The sequence below is a fragment of the Equus przewalskii genome, chromosome 5 (genome assembly GCF_037783145.1).
Source record: "Equus przewalskii isolate Varuska chromosome 5, EquPr2, whole genome shotgun sequence".
NCBI lineage: Eukaryota > Metazoa > Chordata > Mammalia > Perissodactyla > Equidae > Equus > Equus przewalskii.
Window position 1 is genome coordinate 72007988 of NC_091835.1, and position 10896 is coordinate 72018883.

The 10896-nt window shown below is 56.5% G+C and overlaps 1 long non-coding RNA gene across 1 annotated transcript; it reads right to left on the reverse strand.

Annotated features, from left to right (window-relative positions):
• Positions 1-708: 708 nt before the first annotated feature.
• LOC103555900 (uncharacterized) lies at positions 709-2941 on the reverse strand. Its single transcript, XR_011540469.1, has 4 exons — positions 2812-2941; positions 2481-2705; positions 1377-1580; positions 709-1061 (listed from the first exon to the last, which is right to left on the reverse strand). It is a non-coding gene; the product is annotated as an uncharacterized lncRNA (long non-coding RNA).
• Between the last annotated feature and the right edge of the window lie 7955 nt (positions 2942-10896).

A 10896-nucleotide genomic window follows, 5' to 3' on the forward strand; every position in this document is an offset into this window, starting at 1 on the left:
GTTCGTGGAATCTGATCATCTGGTTTTAAAGATGAAGAAACTGAGGCCCAGAGAGGGGTAGTGACTTGGGTCAGAATCAGAGCCCAGATTTCCTTTCACCCAATCCAAGGATGTTCCTCAGTTTCTTCGTTTGTGCAGTAAGGGATTAGAGTAGACCAGTGATTTCCTTCATCGTCCCTGCTACCATCAGCGTCATCGCCTTAAAACCTCTTTTCAAACCATCGTCACTCAGAATCCTAATACATACAGGTGGACCAGCTCTGGAGAAAATACTGCAAGGGGGCTGGTCTGGAGCTGAGCAGCGCTCCCTCACTCTGTCCTAGCAGCAACCCCAGAGGCTGACCAGAGAAACCGGGGGTGTCACAGACCCCAGGCCAAGCCCCTGGCCGGGATGATCCCCACGCTTCCACCACTGCCACTCCCGCAGGCTGGAGCCCCGGAAAGAGCGAGAACTCTCCAAAGCCCCACCGGGAGTGGAGGAAGGGCCTGCAGATGGGCTTTCTGGGGACAGGGTTGTTTCCACATCATTTCTGCCCAGAAAAGGGGAAGGGGGGGGATGCAGGGAGGGGACCAGAGGGCCTCCATGCAGCACTAGCGGCCACTGCCTGCCCCCGTATCCACCACCCAGAATGCCTCCACCCTCTGCGCAGTCCGTGCTCTGAGCCGCCCGCACTTCCGCCATAGCTGCAGCCCAAGAAAACATGGCCATAAAACAGACATTTGCTTTAATTTTCACTTGAAGGGGCAATTTAGCACAGGCTGTTTGCAAGCTGTTGGAGTTCTTTATGAGGCTCTATCATGTTTTCCCAAAATGCTCCCCCCAAGCGGATTCCCGGGGTCAAAGTTCATACATAATTATTTAGGGGGGAGAATGGTTGGAGAAAGCAGGAGAGATGGTGGAGAGTAGAGAATGTATATTTTTAAAAATCAGATCAAAAGTGGCTGGGAAACTACGAGCAAGAGAAAGCCAGGCCAGGACAGCCCCTGGTGAGAGGCAAGTGCTGTGTGACTTCGCCGAGCCCTCCTCCGTCTCTGGGCCTCCCGAAAGCAGAGGCCAGGTCCTGTTATAAAAAGGGAACATTGTGACTCAGCCCCAGCCTCTAGGGCCCTCTCACACTTACTATGACCCGGCTACTCCGACACTTGTATTCACAGCCACAGCCCTCTCACTGAGTCCCAACTAGCCTTCTCTGCTCTCAGCTCTCTCTAGCTCTCATACCCAGCAACTTCAGCCCCCCACAAACTGCTCCTTTCTCTGTCCTCAGTTTCCCCCTCTTGACCCCTCGACTTGTTTTCTAGGGTCCTTCTTCCCTAGGCAAAGTGCTAGACTTCACCAGGTCCTCCCAGCTGCTCCAAGGGGAAAGTCACCAACCCACCTCCTTCCAAAGCCGGGCTTGGTTCCTCTCCTTCCACTTTCCCACGGTCCGACGCCCCTTCCCTCCAGAGCCCTGGGCTAAGAGGCGTCAGTTGGAACAAACCTCCCACACTGTAAACAGAGCGGCCACTCCGCCGGAGTCTGGATGCACCATGGCCCTTGGAGATCAGAGTGGGAAGCAGGACCCTGGGGTACCCTCAGCTCCCTGCAAAGAAAGTTCCCTGCCTCTAAGATCTTGTGGAGGCTGAGGCAAAGGAATTTGGGGGTGCACTCTGCTGCCTGCTTCCACCCCTCTCCCAGGGGTGACGTGGGAAGCAAAGGGGAGCCAGGGGCCGGAATGTATAGGATGGGGCTCCCCTCACTCAAGCTCCCTTCCCCTCCCTCACATTTCTGAGGAATCTTCCAGGCTGCTACGGACAATTCCAGCCTCAGTATTCCCAGGGAAGGGTGATGAGGCAAGGGGGACATGTCTCGGGCTGGGAGAGATCCCAGAGGTCAGATGGGGGCAGGATGTCCTGGAGGCAGGGGAGCTGGGGATATGGGAACCAGAGTGGTGGGAAATCTCAGGACGCCTGCATAGCAGCGTTTGCACAGGAGACTCCACCCGAGGCGCTAACTGGAAGCTCACTGGGGAGTTCTGCAACCCAGACCCTCCCAGCAGGCCGCGGACCAGGGACCCCACCAAGGCCTGATGCCAAGCCCCTGGCTGACTAGAGGAGAGGTGAGTATGGGTTCTCCCGGGCAATAATCAAGGAGAGCAAAAACAGAACAGAGCCTGCACCAGGAGAAATGGGAAGGGAAGGGGACCCAGACACACAGCTCCCCAATAACTGAGTCCTATACGTACTGTGCGCATGAATTCAGCTTCCACCTACTTCCTCTCCTCTAATGCCCCAAAGGAGCCTGGAACACGGACCTATTTTTCATATGAATAAACCGAGAGCACAAGAAGAAAAAGTAGTCCAAGACCTCATGGATCTGTCTCGACCTGACATCAGTCTGCTTTCTCCTGGGTCAAGAACTCTTGAGTTTAATTTCTGTTGATCTAGTGACCGCCCCCAGCCTTCCTGCCCTCCATGTTGAAAGAGGCTATCTGTGGATCTACCTGAGCCTGTCTGTCTCCATCCTCATCCCCACAGAAACACAGAATCTTAGAGTAGTGAAGCCAAAACTCCTCACGATAGCATTGGGAAACTGATGCCCAGAGAAGGTGAGCTGCTTGCTCAGAGTCACACAGCCAGGAAGAGCCAGAGGAGGGACTTGATCCAATTCAGATGAATGCTCTTCCCCTGAGAACAGCCAGATTCTCAGCTATTCACACACACCGATGCTGTGTTGGCACAGGGAAAACAAAGATGAATAAATAGGGGCCCCACCTTGAGAGACTCAGAAGTGGGGGGATAGGCCTTCCCATCCCAACCTGTAGAAAGACTTACACGTGTCGAGGTCCGAGCTAAGGAGGAAGTTGCTGTAAGCTGAGGCAGTCAAAAGGGCCTCCTGGAGGAGGCGGGCCTAACTCAGTAGAGATGTGAGGGGGAGCGGGCACATCCCCGAGTGACCCTGCTGGGAAGGAAATGTCAGTGCACACAATCTGTCTTCTTTAGGAAGACACTCCTGTGGGAGGATCACAGGAGACCAGGCTGGGAAGTCACATTGGGACCAGGTCAGAGAAGGCCTTGGATGCTAGGCTAGGGGGTCTGAGCCCCACCCCACGGGCACCGGGGACTCATGGAAGGTTTGCACCCAGGGTAGGAGGGGGACCTGTGCTAAAAGGTCTATTAGGAAATTTACCCTGGAAGCAGCTCCCAGGGCGGACTGTCTGGGAGAAAACCCGCGGTACCAAGCATGTCAGTGTGAGTCTCAGTGTGCTGTCTCTAGGGGGGGTGCATTTGTGCATGTGTGCACACATAAGTGTGATGCTAAGATCAGGAAAGCCTGGTTTCACAAAACCACCCTGGTCTGCTCCAGGGGCGGATGATGGATGGCCAGCTGCCCACCCCTTCTGTCTCCCTCTTATTACCAACCAGAATGGGCAGGAGCGTGGCCACCTCCCCCAGACAGTCTGCGGGCCTGCACCCCAGCAGGCACATGAAGACATTCTCCCAGAAGCAGAGATGTTCACCCGGGAGCAGAGTGGGCACCTCCTCACCTGACACTTCCCCCAAATCTCATGCCAGCAGTGACGGACACTCAGGCGTCATGAAACGGGGAGCGGGGCAAGGAGAGGGCTGACCACCCAGCAGCCCAGGAGCTCAGAAGGGCAGTGAGAGGCAGCTGGGAGGACAGGGTGACGCTGCTGGTGAGGACAGTTCAACCAACAGGGACCCATGTAAACTCAGAGAGGAGGGGAAAATGCCCTGGAGAGAGAGAAGTAGAGAGAGGGGAGCCACTCAGAAGAGGGGGCACTGGGGGCATTAGGAGCCCGCCTGCCCCTCGCCTTCCTGCTCACCACAGCACTGCCCGAGGTGAGGGGAGACCTGCCTTACCTGGACCGCTGTCTCATTTTGTCCTCCTTTGGGACCCGGGGTGCCAAGGGGCTTAGGCCACCCCTCCCTGTCTTCCCTCAGCAGAGAAACCTCAAAGATGGGGGGACTGTGACTATGAATCCTGGTGGGGCTGTCATTACTGTGACCTCCAGTATCAATTAATAGTGATTAGCAATTATCACAGCCACTCCATCACACCCACCGACCCAGGGAAAGGGGCCTGGTGGCCAGGAGTCCTGGGGCAATTCACCAGCTCTCTGCTCACTCCGCGCTGGTTTCCCTTCTTGAAACCCATGGAGAATCCTAACTTGGGGATTTATAGGACCTCGGAGTCAGAACAAATCTCGTAGAGTTCCATTCCCTCCATAGCCCCCATTTGCCCCCCTCCAGCCTGGGCACTCAGCCACCAGGCATCTACTGCACTGGCGAATCATTGAGGCGTGTGTCTGCCCCCTAAGACTCTGGGGCCCCTGTGGAGAAGCCTGGAGGATTCTGACATCTTAACGGTCCTGAGGTCTTCCGGTCCCTCCCCAAGCCAGCCCAGATGTAGAGCCTCCCATGCTGAGCTCTGACAACCTACTAGAACATCCAGTCCAGGTCCCCCAGCGCCACCCCTCCGAGAAGCCATTGCAAGTCCTCCCTCAGGTCCTGCTGCCCTAACTCCAGCCTACTTCTTCTGCGGCTGTCTGCTGTGAGCCTCCCACCGGGCAGGAAAGGGATGATCCGATTCGGCTTCGGAGAAGTCTTCCAAACCTCTGCCTCCGCACTGCTGTCTTTTGCTCAAGTGTATCTCGTCCCTGCTGCCAGGAAGCTCTCCTCCACATTTAACCTGAATCTCACGCCCAGTGGGAAGGACTTGGAGAAAGGTCATTTATTCAAGGTCCTATCCAGCTCCCCAGGCCCCTGATGTAGTAGCTGTGATGTGCTTCCGTTCCCTCTACCAGCCTTCCAGAAGCGCTCCCCCCATCTACACCCCAGGCCGGTGCCCCCACATCCCCATCACCCCAGAGGAGTCCAAGGAATGCCTTCCTCTAGGCCTGGCCCCAGCTCAGGATGCCAGCCTCAGCCCCCGTGGAGCAAGGCCGGAGCCATCGTCCAGCCCAGCCCCCAGCCCCGGCTGGAGAAGGAGGTAATTAGGATCTGTGCAGTCCCTGTCCCCCAACAGGTACAGCTGAGCCGCCGCATCCATCATCAGGGGCAGCTGTCAGAGAGGGAGAGGGTCACGTGACTCAGCCGGACCAACAGGAGGGCGGGGGGAGGCCGTGGGGTTGGGCATTGGCTGGTCTGCAGCCGGGGAGAGTCGGAGAGGGCTGGAGGGGATAACCTGAGAAGGACCTTGTAGACACTTTAGCCCTGTCTCTGCTCCTCCCTAGACACCCTCCACCTTCCCCTAGTTCCCAGCCCGCAGCCCTACCAGCCACCCTGGCTGTGGCATTTTCTCTCCCCCTTCAATGCCACTTATCTAGGGTACAAGGGCTCCTCTTACTCATTTTTTTTTTTTTTTAAAGAATATGGCCTCTTGTGTGCTTAATGGGTCTGAATAAGTGTGTGGGGCTGAGGGAGTCATTTTCCAGCCTGAATAGGGACTGGTGACTCCATGAGAAACACTGTGGTCAGGGTTGATGGGAGAAAGGAGAGGAGGGAGGGAGGGAGGGGCTCTGTTTGGAGAGAGGAAGTGTCGGTGCAGGTGCATTTTTCTCTAATTGCCTGCGCTGGTGCCAGGACGTGAGTGTGAAGGAGCATGTGCTGGCAGTGCGTGCATGGCACAGAGTGTGGGTGCAGCCTGGGACGTGTTTTGCATACTCACACTGACCTGCGTACGTTACCAGGAGCTGCAGAGCACTTGGGCAGGGACGGCGTGTTGACCTTGACCTTCTTTCTGTGCTTGTGCACAGGCTGATGTTCACACACGTACACGTATAGTTGGGTCTGTCCCAGCACACTGACACAATGGGCTTTCACCTTGCCTGTTTCCGACCCAGGGGCAGGAACCACCGCAACTTCCTGCACCCAGGACTCCTCAGCACATCTCCCAGCTGAGTGGGCAGGGATCCCACACCCCCAAAGCCACAGGTCAGGGTGGCAGCTGGCAGGAGAGGAGAGGGAAATGAGAGGAGGAGCTGTTTCTCCAACACCTGTGAAGGTTCTTCGTTATATATGCAAATGTCCTCATCAGAGATGCAGAGCTAATAGCTGCAGCCGGTTGTGTGTGGAAGTGCTGAGCAGAAGGAGACGGGGCTGGGGGAGAGGGAGGAAGCAGGACCACTGCCCTCTGGCTGAGCACTGCCAGGGCTCTTATTCCCCAAGACTGGTCCTGGGCTGTCCTGGGGGTGGTGTGGAGCCCATGGTAGGGCGAAGGGCAGGCACAGCAGAATCAGCAGGCCACAGCTCTGACTCTTGGCTTTGACTGGGCAGGTAGGCCGGAGCGGCCCCCCACCCCAACCTGGGTCAGGCCTTGCCAGCAGGGTCCTTTGAGGAGGGTTGCAGCCAAGCACACACTCCCCTGCTCCCCAACCTCTCCATCCACCAACCCCAAAAGTCAGAGTCCCTCTGGATCTTGGAGCAGATGACCCTGGCGTCTGCTCCATAGGATGCTAGGAGCCTCCCCACTCCCACTGGCCCAGCCTGACCCAGAGACAGACTTACACACAGCCTGCTTCCTAAGCCTCACTTCTTCCTCCTTCACCTCTGCCATGGAACCCAGGAAAAACAGTCTCGCAGTCTTTTTCGGTCAACCCATCCATAGAGGAATAGAGCCTGATTCCAGTCACTGCTGCCTCTCAGCCCCACTGGACGTCCATTTATAGGCCAGCCATTCCTTGGGGCCGGCTGCCTTATGCTTTTTCAACCTCACTGCCACCAACATGGCACCAGAGACAAACACAAACACACACACACAGTCAAGTCACATACACCCTCGGATACAGGCAAACACTCCCTCGTCACAGGGGCACACTGTCCCGTGTGTATTAACTTGCCCTGAGACACACATCCACACTTAAACAGTCCTGCCATCCTCTGCTGTCCTCGAGCACACACGTCACTCCATTTTTGGGACAGAGTCCACAGAGACCTCCCCTGTCCTAGCCCCCACCTCCCCTTTCTTCTCTTCTCCCTCCCCCTCCCACCCTCCTCCCTGGGCACCCGTTTGCCAGGGTTATTTATAGAAGCAAGCGATAAATTCAGTGTGTTTCTCGGCGCGCAAAGCTATAAATAATGGCACAGATCATTAAACCCCGAGAGCAGGCCCAGCCGCCCCGCAAACAAGATGAAGTACAAACCACCACGTGAGAGGGAGAGAGGGAGGCACAAGGCAGAGCCCCGGACCCGGGGCCAGGGGCCCAGCCTGCACCTCGCAGCCTGGTCCCAATGAACTTGGGCCTCCCCAGGGCCTGCCTGGGCACCGGGGGAGGTGAGAGAGCAGAGCTGGGCCCCGGCTTACAGGCTGGTGAACAGCCCCTCACCCGATTTCCACACCCTCCCCCCCCCCCCCCCGCACCCTTTCCCATCTGCCCACCCTCTGCTGCTTGCTCCCTGTCCCTCACTGTTCTTTCATCTTTCCTATATTTTCTTCTTCCAAATTTCTCCTCTTTTCCACCTCCCTCCATCTCTCCATTCTCCTCCCTCTCTCCTTTACCTTCTGCCCTTCCCCTCTCCCTCTCCAGCCACCTGCTCTCCGCCCACCCTTCCTTCCCCCCACTCTGAATCCCCAGGCCCCAGGAGGGTCCCTGATCCCACCAAGGAGCCCTCAGAGGCAGAAAGTCCCCCGTCAGCAGAATGCGGGAGCCGGCTGCTGATTCAGTGTCTGTAATCTCCCAGGCGGAGGCGGCCGTGGCGGGTGTAGGGCGGGGGACGGGGAAGATGGATGAGGAGTGTGCACGAAATGTACGGACACCGGGGACAGGCTCCAGGCTGAGCAAGGTTCCGAGGAGTGGAACCAGAGCCCGGAGCTTCAGCCCAACCCCACCAGCGCTGACTGGTCAGCAGAGCGAGAGAAGAGCCTTTTGGGGACAAAGAGACAGAGAGACAGGACCAGGGGAAAGAATAAGGTGAACAGGGGAAAGTGGCTGAGGGGAAGAGGTAGGGCAGCAGAGAGAAGATGCTGGAGGGATCAGAGGAAGGATGGCAGAAGGGAGCCAGGAAGACAAGGGGCACTGACAGAGGATGACCCTACCCACACTGGTCCCCTGAGCCAGCGTAGACCCCAAGCCACCATGTTGTGCTCCTGAGTCTGGACCACAGCGTGGAAGGTTTTGGAGTCCAGGCCACGGCTACAACCACCCTCCCTCCTTCACTTTTAGGAAGTAACTCTAATCTTTGGGGTTCAACCAAGCCAACTCTGGCCTGCTTTCTGGAGGTTTCCCTCAGCCCCTACTCGGGGTTACCTACATTCTGGGGTCTTTCACCCCTTCCTGCTGGGAAGTTCTTACCACCTCTTGCTTCAGTTTGAGCCTCTCTCGGAGGGCAGAACTTATGTCCATTATGTGCTGTACGGGGCCCCAGAAAACCAAGCAATGCTCCACTCTTTGAAGCATAATCAAACCCAGGGGTGGCAGTCAGCACTCTCCTTCTCCAGCGACGCCAGGCAAATAGACTTCAGATGGGGCAGCGGGATAGGACTCAACATCACCCAGAACCTGCTGGTGCTGAGGGTTCGTAGACGCCAGGAGGGGGCAGGCAGCTAAGTCCTCTGAAAGTTGAGGGGGGACCCGGTGGGCCTGAACGAGGCGCAGCCTGGCCCCGTGGCCAGGGGTGGACAAGAAAGCCGTGGAGCCTTCCCTGGCTGCCCCTACCCTCCACAGCCCATGGCCAAAGCGGCCATCTGCTCCCGCTCGCACCCCTGTCGGCCACTTTGATGCAGAGCTCAGTTATTTGCCCCAGGATTTATAGTAGGAGCCGGGACAGCAGCTAAATCCCCCAGCCACAGAGGTAAATCAGCCGCCGCGATGGGCCGGAACGCGGGAGCTGTCGGGCTGGAGGTGGCACAGCAGGGCTGGAGAGGAAAACACTTGTCCCTGCTCCCTGGGGGTGGCAGCCAATAAATCCCCTCAGGCACAGATTAGGGCTGGCAGCCTGACCAGACCTCGAGAGCTGTCAGCGCTGGTGGCAGAGATGACACCACAGCGGGCAGTGCCCACAGAAACAAGCTGCAGCAAAGGGATGGGATGGCCCACGAGGACTTCTCAAAGCAGGTGGGCTAGTAACGATGGTTGGGAGACCCCAACCTGTGGTCCCAGGAGCCGGATGAAGCAGCGTCACCGTTAGGAGGGCAGGTTCTCTAGACCCACAAGGCCCGGGCTCAAATCCTGGCTCTGCCACTTATTAACTGTGCGACTGTGGCAGTTCTCCCCGTGCCTCTACTTCTTCATCTGTAAAATGGGGATGAGAACACTAGCTAGTTCGCACAGTTATTGTGATGGTTACAGGAGATGGTGTGCATGAATTGCTTAGGTCAGGGCCTGGCAGTGTGCCCTTAGTGGCACTGTCATACAGAATAAGCTCATGAGGCTGTGTTAGATCTGTGTACAGAGAAAGGAGAAGGCACCAAGTGACCTGGGAGGGCTCTGGGGGCGCCAAGGTCATGTATAAAGAAAGAGGGCTCTCTTAACCTCACTGGGAGAGGAGGTGGGGACAGTCTCCCAGGGCCAGTGTTGATTCCTTAGTCAGACAGGCTAAGTGTCTGCATCCACGTCCCAACAGTCACTCACTGTGACCTTCTCAGGTTAACTTCTCTACACCTACTGTCCTCATCTGCAGAATGGGGACGATAATACTCTGACCTCACAGGGCTGCTGAGAGGATTACAGGAGATCATATGTCAATGCAGTGTTAGTGGAGCCTTCTCCATAGTAAGTGCTCATTAAATTTTAGTCTCGTTATTACTAGTATTTCATCGAGCAAACAAGGGCTATGCAGTGGACCCTAAATCCAAGCAGAGAAGCTGACAGGGGAGTGCTCTTGCTGAGGGCCAGAGAAAGGGAGGGAGCAGGGGAGTGAAGTTGTGGGAGAGGAGCACAGGGGTCAACAAGGAGAAAAGGAGCCAGAAAATGGAGGAGGAAGATAGAAGCTGGCAGGTAGAGAAAAGATGGGAGACGGAGAGCCAGAAAGAGAGGAAAGAGAATGGCACAGGGATGAGGCAAAGGGAGCACTGCGGGGAGATGGAAGAGATCCCCCCAAAGGCAGAGGAATGGGTGGCAGAGTGGGGGACACAACAGGAGATGGGGAGGAAAAATGAACAGAGCCTCAGAGCAGGAGTCAGGGAAGTAGCGGGGAGGGGGAGCCGGGGGCTGTGGGGAGGAGTGAGGGGCAATGAAAACGAGGCGAAGTGGCTAGGTGAAGTGGCTAGGCGAAGTGGCTAGACCAGAACCACCAACCACCAGCTGAGAGACAAAGGAGGAAGAGGCTCCCTGGAAAGACAGCCAGGGCTGGGGCAGCTCCTCACGCAAACGATTCCAGACAGGCACTGCTGGCGCCCCCTCCCAGGCTTTCATTTTCAGCACAGCTTCCCCTGGCTCCGCTCCTGCACCCCTCCTGCCAGCCTCTACCTTCTCAGCACTGCGGCCCAGGGCAGACAAGGCAGCGGGAACGTGAGGGGCTTGGACTCTGCTCACCCGGCAGTGAGAAACTGTCCCCAAAGCAGAACAGAACCCAGGGGTCCACGCCTCGTTCTGGCAGCTGCCCCTTCATCAGCACGAAGACAGGACAGTGGCTGAAAGAACTGGAAGAGTGGAATAATAAATAGCAGCTAAAACATTCGCATTCTGAGTCTCATGACAACCCTGTGATGTAGGCAATATTACCCCCATTTATTATTATCACTACCATCAAGCAATTATATATAATGCTTACTACCTGCTAAGCACTTCACACGTGTTAACACTCTTACTCCTGACAGCAACCCTATTATCCCCATTTTACAGATGACAAGCTGAGGCCTACATCCTATGCCCCTCCCCCTTCGCCTCTTCTCTGCTCTCTCATCTTTGCTTGACCCGCTTTCTAGTCTCTCATCTTCATCGTCGCTTGGCCCCTTAA